The sequence below is a fragment of the Oryx dammah genome, unplaced genomic scaffold, assembly GCF_014754425.2.
Source record: "Oryx dammah isolate SB20612 unplaced genomic scaffold, SCBI_Odam_1.1 HiC_scaffold_18, whole genome shotgun sequence".
In the NCBI taxonomy this organism is placed as follows: Eukaryota; Metazoa; Chordata; class Mammalia; order Artiodactyla; family Bovidae; genus Oryx; species Oryx dammah.
In genome coordinates this window covers 64,040,361-64,050,315 of record NW_024070202.1, presented here as the reverse complement: position 1 = coordinate 64,050,315, position 9,955 = coordinate 64,040,361, and the positions used below count along the sequence as shown (strand labels likewise).

Below are 9,955 nucleotides of genomic sequence, written 5' to 3'. Positions count from 1 at the left end.
TAGCCCTGTCTGAGGACAGAAAACGGGAATCGGATTAATTCTGTCTCACCGCTAATGAGGAGTAGGCAATGGTTCGCTCCAGCTCCGCCCAGTAGAAATCTGATTCCAACAATCAGGAAAAATTCTCCGTCTTCCGCTCTCCGGGGATACTCAGGACTACAACCCCCAGAAGGCATTGGGACTCGGCTATCTGACTTGGCGCAGTAGCGTTCGTTGCAAAGTGCTATGACAACAGGGCGAAGATGGCTTGGAGTTAGGCTTGAATCGGGAGGTGTCCCTTCCGCCGCTGCTGTCCTTTTTCTGCTACATCCCACTCACTGCCTCCTTCATCATTTCCTCCTCTTTGTGAGCAGCATTACTATCCTCTGTTCTCTCCTGCCTGATCTCTGCCACGGGACTGATACCATTTTTTCTGCTCGTCTCTGAGGGTGACCGAGAGAGGATGCGGGAGAGCTACTTGATGGGATTACTCCAACTCCGTGGAGCTGGTGGTGCTACCTGGTGAGACGCTCTCTTTGCCTGGGTCGTGGAACAAGTTGGATCAGGAGAACGAGAAGGAGTATAAGGATCGCTTTTCTCTGCGACGTCCGATCTTGCTTGTCGTTCCAGCCCTGGGACCCTGGCAGACATTCTTAAAGGGAAGTCTGTAGAGACCGCGAAGGACGGTGGGGCAGGACCCACCTGATTCAGCATCAGGTAAGGAAGTATGTCTAGAATTAAACATCGGATTCATGAATTCCCTTTCCGTGTTTTATTTTATTATATATATATATATTTTGATCAGATTGATTCTCTGATGCCATGTAATGGTTTTGGGAGATAGAGGATAACAGGTTTCTTATGAAATATGTTTACATTCAAAAGACAACAGCCAGAACAATGTGTGTGTGTGTGATCCTGTGAATGTCGAGAAAAGGTGACACGAATGTTTAAAGATTCCAATCTGGAGTGTCACATGGTGCACAAGCATTCTCCTGTGACCCTTCAACAAGTCTTCTGAACAAATGGTCAAAGCAGTTCCCAGCCTGTGACTGAAGTAGGATGCATGTATTAATACCCCTTAATTCCTTCTTGCAGTAGGATTATTCCTTCTCCTTCTCTCTTTGACACTGCAGACCACAGCAGTCTAGATGAACTGAAGTGATCTCTCTCTCTTCCCCAGTTCAGTGCCCTGCAATTGACTCCCAATTTTGAGGATCTTTCCTGCCTGCACGACCCCCCCCCCCCCACATCCATCTCACTTTTACTGTAAAAATGAAACCATATCACAGACATCCACAATTTGAGGATGCTGGAGGGAAAAGGATGAGTCTTAGCTAAAGTCTGTGAGTATTCAGAGAGGGAGAAATTTTTCTAACCTCTTTATGTATTTGTATTTGCTGCAAATACGTAAAGAGATTATTTGTTGAAGATTTTTTGGTGAATAGATTGAACTATTATTTAGAATAATATATAAAAGAAACTTTGTAAATTCTGCAAATGATTTACAAGTTATAAGTTTAAGGAATTTTTCATTTTCTGTAATTATGAGTAATTGTTGTTCTTAAATTACAACCACACACTTATGTTTTTGGTGAGACTTCTGGATGGAAATCTTTGAAGGGACAAAAAAAATCAAGTATCAATAAGATATAGTAATTTTTCAAGCTTTGCAACTTTTGAAGTTTGTAGCAGATCTTATCCCTCAGGATAAGGAATTTCTCAAAAATTATTGAAACACAAAGCATTCTTGGTGATTAATTAAAAGTTACTATCATTCTTTTCAACTTCAGTTTAAATCTTCGTTCCAGAGGGACCGTCGTTCACATTCACATTTGTAATTTTGTCTTGCTCGGAACATATCATAACCACCACCAGCACTACTGCTATTACTACTTTGAGGTTACTACTGACACTTATCTGACATTTATTGAATGCTTCCTATGGATTGGGCATTGGGGTAAGTAGTTACATGTGTTAGGCTATTTTATTCTCCCATCTTCCCAGAACAACTGGGAATCTAGAGGAAGAGGGACTTGTCTAAGGTGATACAGTTGAGGTCTGTCCAACTCCCTCTCCTGTGATCTTTCCTCTTTTGTGGCTTTTATTAAAATTCTAGCATTGAGTCTATAATATTGTCTTCAAAAGCAACATTCTTCTTACTCTGTGGATTTGTTATCTTGCCTGGACTGGAAGACCTGACCAGTGTTTTCCAAAATTCGAGGCAGCACTAGCATGATATGGAGAAAATAAAGCTCCTGAAATGAAAAGCAGTAGTGTCAATGTCTTAGCCTCCTAATATCAGCATCTGCCATCTCACCCACGTGTTCCTTCCAGAAGATTCTTGGGGTTATTATTGCCACAGCTGTTCATCTAGCCATCCTTCCATACTTTAGGACTAAGCAAATGAGGTACTAAAACACCCATGTCTTAAAGGAAAACTAAATCTGAGTAAACTTGGTGTGAGAGATAACATATATATATAAGCATTAAAAACAAAAAAGAAAGAATTACGGAAGAGAATTTCTGGAGATTAAGGGATAAAGAGGTGAGTTCTTATTTAATATTCTAATAAGGTCTAAGAAATCAGTCTTTTGTGGCTATTTATAATATGCATCTGTTAAAACCTTCTAATTATTGTTTTCTAATCATCCTTTAAAATTTTAATTAAATATGGGAGATACTTTCCTGAAGTCTGAACTCACAGTGATTAGAATTAATGTTAACAGAGTTACAGCTTTTTAATTGTTGTGAGGTGGCTGCACTTATTTATCAGTAGATAGTCTGGTTTTGGGTGTTACTTCCAACTTCTTGGTATTGATAGTTGTGATCACTTGGGCAGGTTTCTTAACCTCTCTTTGTTCAAGAATACCTATAAAATAGTATCTATGGTTTACTTTGTAGTTTTGTTATGAAGATTAGAATACTTGCAAAGCACTTAGAATGGTACCTGGGACCTTGGTAAATGCTTAGCAAATGTTAGCTATTATTTTCTTTTCTAGTGAAGGGAGGTGATAGCCATGAAAAATCTGATATTTGGTTTTTATTTTACATTTATTTAAAAACAGAAAAGTGCTTCCCTGATAACTCAGTGGGTAAAGAATCTGCCTACAATGCAGGATACAAAGGAGATGCAGGTTCTATCTCTGGGTCAGGAATATCCCCTGGAGGAGGAAAATGGCAGCCCATTCAAAAATTCTAGCCTGAAAAATCTCATGGATGGAGGAGCCTGGTTGGCTACAGTCTAAAGGGTTGCAAAGAGTTGAACACGACTAAGTGACTAAGCACAACAGGCAAAAAACAGAAAATCATTAAGGAGCTGGAAATTAACACTGAATGAATAGGGGATAAAATGCAAATTCTTATTTCTTACTTTTATTGAAGACAATTAAATAAAATTAAAATCAATTTATGCCTATTAAACTTTTGTTATTTGGAATATTTTAAATTTGTTTTTTGTAACAAAAAAGCCAGATTTCATGGCTGAAAATGCCTTATTACCATTGTTCCTTTCTTCCTTTCCTGCCAGTAATAGACCTCTGCCATCCAACTGCTTACCTTAATATGTTAAAGTCAAGACCTGTATGTTTTTGAACTTGGAAAATGAATTAGCATTTTATATGAGTTTTAAGTTATGGTTAATTTTTTTCTCTGTCAATGGGGTAGGATGTCCTTCTAGGAGAAAGGGTAGAATTTATTTTGCTAATCTTCTGAATGTAATTTGTCAGCCTGTTGTTCTTCTGATAGAGTGGTAAATGTGGCCAAAATACAGGAGTATCCTAATTTAAAAAAGGTGAAACTTTGGGACTTCCTTTTGATCCAGTGACCAGGACTCCATGCTCCCAGTGCAGGGGGCTTGGGTTCGATACCTGCTTAGGGAACTAGATCTCACAAGCTGCAGGTAAAGATCCCACATGTTGCAATGAAGTTCGAAGACCCTGCGTGCCACAAGGAAGACCCAGTGCAGCCAAATAAAAAATAAAACACTGAGCGACTGAACTGAACTGAACTGATTTTAGAAAATGAAAAATAAAAATAAAGGTACTCAGTTATTAAAAAGAGTAAAATTTTATTATTTTTATTATGGGAAATTTTAAACATAAACAAAAACACAAATAATAGTAAAGCAATCCCCCATGTGTTCATCACTATGTACTCTTTAAAAAATAGCAGCTTTATTGAAATATAACTCACATGCCATACAATTAAACCATTTAATGTATACAATTCAATTTTTTTAATCTATTCACAGATATGTGCAACCATCAGTTGCATGACAGTAAATCTTAGAATATTTTTATCACCTCAGAAAGAAACCTGTACCCTGAGCTTATAGCTTTCCTGTCTTCTCTTGTCCTTCAAACCTAAGAAACCACCAATTTACTTTGTCTCTATGGATTTGTGTATTCTGCACGTTTTATATAAATGGAATCATATAATATGTGGTTTTTTGTGATTGGCTTCTTTCTCTTGAAGTAATGTTTTCAAGTTTCATCCATGTTGCAGCATATATTAGTTACTCCATTCCTTTCATCACTGACTAATATTCTACTGTATGGCTATGCTACTTTGCATTTGTATATTCATTAATTGGTGGGCAATTGGGTCATTTCCACCTTTTGGGTATTTTGAGTAAGGCTCCTATAAGCATGAGTTTATTTCTGAACTCTCACTTCCTTTTCATTTGTCTATGTCTACTCATATGCCAGTACCATACTGTCCTGATTCCTGTTGCTTTGTAGTAATTTTTGAAATGGGGGAAATATGAGTTCTCCAGTTTTGTTCTTCTTTTAAAAGATTATTTTGACCATTCTGAGTCCCTGGTAATTCTATAAGAATTTCATCAGAAGCCTGCCAATTTGTACAAAGAAGCCATGTGGAAATCTGGTAGGGATTGCATTGAATGTGGAGATCAATTAGTGAAGTATTGCCATCTTAATAATGTTAACGCTTCAGAACCATGAGCATGGTGTATTTTCCTGTTTAGATCTTTTTTTTCTTTTGACTATATTTTGTAGTTTTCAGAGTATATATTTTATATGTCTTTTGTTACTTTTATTGCTCAGTGTTTTATTCTTTGGATGCTATTGTAAATGCAGTTGTTTCTTATTTTCGGATTGTTCATTGCCAGTACATAGAAATACAGTTGATTTCTGTTATGTTGATCTTGTATCCTTCAACCTTACTGAGTTGTTTACTAGCTCTAATAGTTTTTGTTTGTTTTTACTGAATTATTGAGGATTTTCTATATACAAGATCATGTCATCTGTAAGTAAAGATAGTTTTACTTCTTCCTTTCCAATCTGTAAGCCTTTAATTTTTCTCCCACTTAATTGGCTAATTTACAGCATCTAAGATAACAGTCAAATGAAGTGGTTAAGAAGGACATCCCAGACTTGTGTCTGATATTAGGGAGAGAGCATCCAGTCATTCACCATTAAGTATGGTATAAACTATGAGTTTTGCATGTAAGTGTTCTCTTTCTGTTTGAGGAAGTTCCTTTCTATCCTAGTATGTTGAAAACATAGGTGCTAATAATCCATAAACAATCTATAATAAGAATAGAAGAGCTTTATTTGAGCCAGACCTAGGGCTACAGCCTGGGAGACACATATTCAAGAAGTTACAACTTTATAACCACAAAGTTATGTAAGTTGTTTGTGAAGAATTAGGATTGGAGCTTGGAAGGATGCTTGTTAAGCAAGGATTTATTGGGGTTTGAAATGGTTGCATAGTTATGAGGAAAGACTTTGAGATTATAAGGTTGCAGCTGGTAGCTGGTAGCAGATATTGTTTTGAAAACTTCTGCATGTGTTGTTGAGTTTGATACAGTTCAGATAATTCAGTGATGCAGGGACATGAATAAAATACATCCACCATGGCCATCTGGCTCCATTCTGGATGTCTGAATCACAGTTACTCCATTTTGATTTTTAGATGCACTCTTTTCTTTAATGATTAAAGCAGATGTACCATGCATATTTGACAGGTTATAAGACAGGCTATTTGACAGGCTGCTCTAGTTCATGTAAAGTTTAAATTTAATTATATTTTAAGCCAGAATGACTTCCTCATATCTCATATGTGAAAATTTCTTCCATCAGGAGTTTTTACAATTGAAGAGTTTTGGATTTTGTCAAATGCTTTTTCTGACTCTGTTTATATGATCAGGTGTTTTTAAAATTTTACTTTATAGTTTTGGTATATTTTCTTAAATAATTTTGGGTGTTAAACTAACATTGCTTTCCTAGGGGTAAATTACACTTGGCCATGGTGTTTAATTCTAATCATATGTTGCTTGATTCACATTGCTGGTGTTGTGTTGAAGATTTTTACATGCACATTTGTAAGAGACACTGGTCCATAGTTTTCTTTTCTTGTATTTGTCTAGTTTTGTTATCAGTGTAACACTAGTTTCATAGAATGAGTTGGGAAGTGACCCCTCCTCTTTTATTTTTTGGAGAGATTAGTGAACAATTGGTGTTAATTTTTAAAAAACATTTGGTGGAATTTACCATCTGAGCTTAGTCTTTCCTCCCTTTTTTTCTTTGAGCCTGGTCTTTTTTTGTAGGTAGTTTTTTGATTACTACTTCAGTCTTTCTACTTTTTATAAGTCTGTTTAAATTTTCAATATCTTCTGTAGTCCGCAACAGATAGGTGGCAGCAGGACAAATAAGGCTGACGTCCTGCCCCTCCTGGGAAAATGGTTTTCTGATTGGGAGCTGTGGGGAGAGGGTTCTTGGCTATACCAGTCTGGAGTGCAATACTGTCTTGCTGAACTAGGAGTATGGAGGAGGGAGTGTTAGTTTAAATATTACAGACTCTTACTGTTCTTACTGAGTTTTAGATTTTTAGCGTTTCTTTATTTGCTATATGCTCCTAGGACAACTTCCAGAGATGTTAAATGATTGTTTTAAAAAATAATTTTCAGAGTTTCACTGGGAAGTGGGCCCATGGAACTTCTCACATGTCATGCTGAAAGTGGAATTCTCTGAAACTTTAAGTTGATAACATATGGTTATGGGAGAAATACCTATATTATCACAAGATTTCATCAGAGTTCCATTGGATATCAATGTGCTCTGGAGTCTGTAAGACTTATATTTAAGAGCAAGTAGGTGGTGCTAGTGGTAAACAACATCCCTGCCAATGCAGGAGATGCAAAGAGACATGGGTTTGATCCCTGAGTCAGAAAGATCGCCTGGAGGAGGGCATGGCAACCCACTCCAGTATTCTTGCCTGGAGAATCCCCATGGACAGAGGAGCCTGGCGGGCTACAGTCCATAGGGTTCCAGAGTCCGACACAATTGAAGTGACTGAGTGAGTGAGCAATAAAAATGATTATGTATAAGGTTATTAGGAACACAGCTGATATGTGCAAAGAGAATTTTTTTGTAGGTGTGTTTTATTTTTCAAGCCAAGAGATTAAGCTTTTTTTTTTTTTTTTTTGCAGATAGCAGGGATATCTAGCAACCTTGTTCAGACTTGCTGTTCAATGTATGAAGCCATAGTGGAGAGAAACTCCCTTTTGAAATCTTTTGTCCTGCAGCCTAAGCTATCATGTAAAAATACACCAATTTTTGAGAAAAGGAAGTTAATGATGTACAAATTTAGCACAAATGAGGGTTTGTATTTTCTTAATTTTTTTGGGAGTGGGCAGTGCACTGTTCTCTGCTTCTGCCTTTGAAATGGAAAAGAGAGGCACTGGGAGATACGCTACTGGCCATCAGTTCAAATTGTTAGTTTTCCTATTGTTCATTAATTTAGCAGCAGACCTTATTCAGCAGTTGATTGTCCACAATGGTAAATAATAACACCTGGGTCACGGGCGAACCAGTGTGCTGAATTGTGCTGCTGCTGCTAAGTCACTTCAGTCGTGTCCGACTCTTTGCGAGCCCATAGACGACAGCCCACCAGGCTCCCCTGTCCCTGGGATTCTCCAGGTAAGAACGCTGGAGTGGGTTGCCATTTCCTTCTCCAGTGCATGAGAGTGAAAAGTGAAAGTGAAGTTGCTCAGTCGTGTCCGACTCTTAGTGACCCCATGGACCGTAGCCCACCAGGCTCCTCCATCCATGGGATTTTCCAGGCAAGAGTACTGGAGTGGGGTGCCATTGCCTTCTCCGTGCTGAATTGTGATGTAATGTAATTCATGCAGTTCTGCTATGTATTAGGGCTTCCCAGGTGGCACAGTGTTAAAGAATACGACTGGCAAGCAGGAGACGTCGGTTTGATCCCTGGGTGGGGAAGATCCCCTGGAGAAGGAAATGACAACCCACTCCAGTATTCTTGCTTGAAAATTCCATGGACAGAGGAGCCTGGTGGGCTACAGTCCATGGGGTCACAGAGAGTCAGATATGACTGAGTGTGCATGCTTGCTATGTATTAACTTATGTTTTGCCCTAGTATGAAGGTAAGTTGGTCTGAAATGAAGTAGCTGCGGTCCTGTGAAGAAGAGCCATTTGTGGGACCTAGGTTTAAAAATAGCACCGCCCCCCCACCCCCACCCCCCTTTTAAAAATTACAACAAGGCAAAACAAAAAAAACCTCTAACTGAGCCATGCTTTTTCAGTGTTTCAGATATCAAATTGCAGGCAATGACAGCCTAATAAGACCAGGTCTAGAGACTGGGAGACGGTATGCAGAAATGCTTCTGCCATTAGCTCTGTAATTTAGACAGAGATTAAGACTATCCCCAAGGAAAAGAAATGCAAAAAAAAGCAAAATGGCTGTCTGAGGAGGCCTTACAGATAGCTGTGAAAAGAAGAGAAGCGAAAAACAAAGGAGAAAAGGAAAGCTATAAGCATCTGAATGCAGAGTTCCAAAGAGTAGCAAGGAGAGATAAGAAAGCCTTCCTCAGGGATCAGTGCAAAGAAATAGAGGAAAACAACAGAATGGGAAAGACTAGAATCTCTTCAAGAAAATTAGAGATACCAAGGGAACATTTCATGCAAAGATGGGCTGGATAAAGGACAGAAATGGTATGGACCTAACAGAAGCAGAAGATACTAAGAAGAGGTGGCAAGAATACACAGAAGAACTGTACAAAAAAGATCTTCATGACCCAGATAATCATGATGGTGTGATCACTCACCTAGAGCCAGACATCCTGGAATGTGAAGTCAAGTGGGCCTTAGAAAGCATCACTACAAAGCTAGTGGAGGTGATGGAATTCCAGTTGAGCTATTTCAAATCTTGAAAGATGATGCTGTGAAAGTGCTGCACTCAGTATGTCAGCAATTTGGAAAACTCAACAGTGGCCACAGGACTAAAAAGGTCAGTTTTCATTCCAATCCTAAAGAAAGGCAATGCCAAAGAATGCTCAAACTACTGCACAATTGCACTCATCTCACATGCTAGTAAAGTAATGCTCAAAGTTCTCCAAGCCAGGCTTCCACAATACATGAACCATGAACTTCCAGATGTTCAAGGTGGTTTTAGAAAAGGCAGAGGAACCAGAGATCAAATTGCCAACATCCACCGGATCATGGAAAAAGCAAGAGAGTTCTAGAAAAACATCTACTTCTGCTATATTGACTATGCCAAAGCCTTTGACTATGTGGATCACAACAAACTGTGGAAAATTCTGAAATTGATGGGAATACCAGACCACCTGACCTACCTCTTGAGAAACCTATATGCAGGTCAGGAAGCAACAGTTAGAACTGGACATGGAACAACAGACTGGTTCCAAATAGAAAAGCAGTACGTCAAGGCTGTATATTGTCACCCTGCTTATTTAACTTATATGCGGAGTACATCATATCAAATGCTGGGCTGGAAGAAGCACAAGCTGGAATCAAGATTGCCAGGAGAAATATCAATAATCTCAGATATGCAGATGGCACCACCCTTATGGCAGAAAGTGAAGGGGAACTCAAAAGCCTCTTGATGAAAGTGAAAGAGGAGACTGAAGAAGTTGGCCTAAAGCTCAACTTTCAGAAAACTAAGATCATGGCATCCAGTCTTATCACTTCAT

The 9,955-nt window shown here is 38.6% G+C and overlaps 1 protein-coding gene across 1 annotated transcript in view; it reads left to right on the top strand.

The window, feature by feature from the left end:
* The window catches only part of BBS9 (Bardet-Biedl syndrome 9), a 469,218-nt gene continuing 459,263 nt past the window's right edge, over nt 1-9,955 (top strand). The window contains exon 1 of the mRNA XM_040259660.1: nt 1-696. The gene's annotated coding sequence lies outside the window, so the exon portion shown is untranslated. The remainder of the gene's footprint in view (nt 697-9,955) is intronic.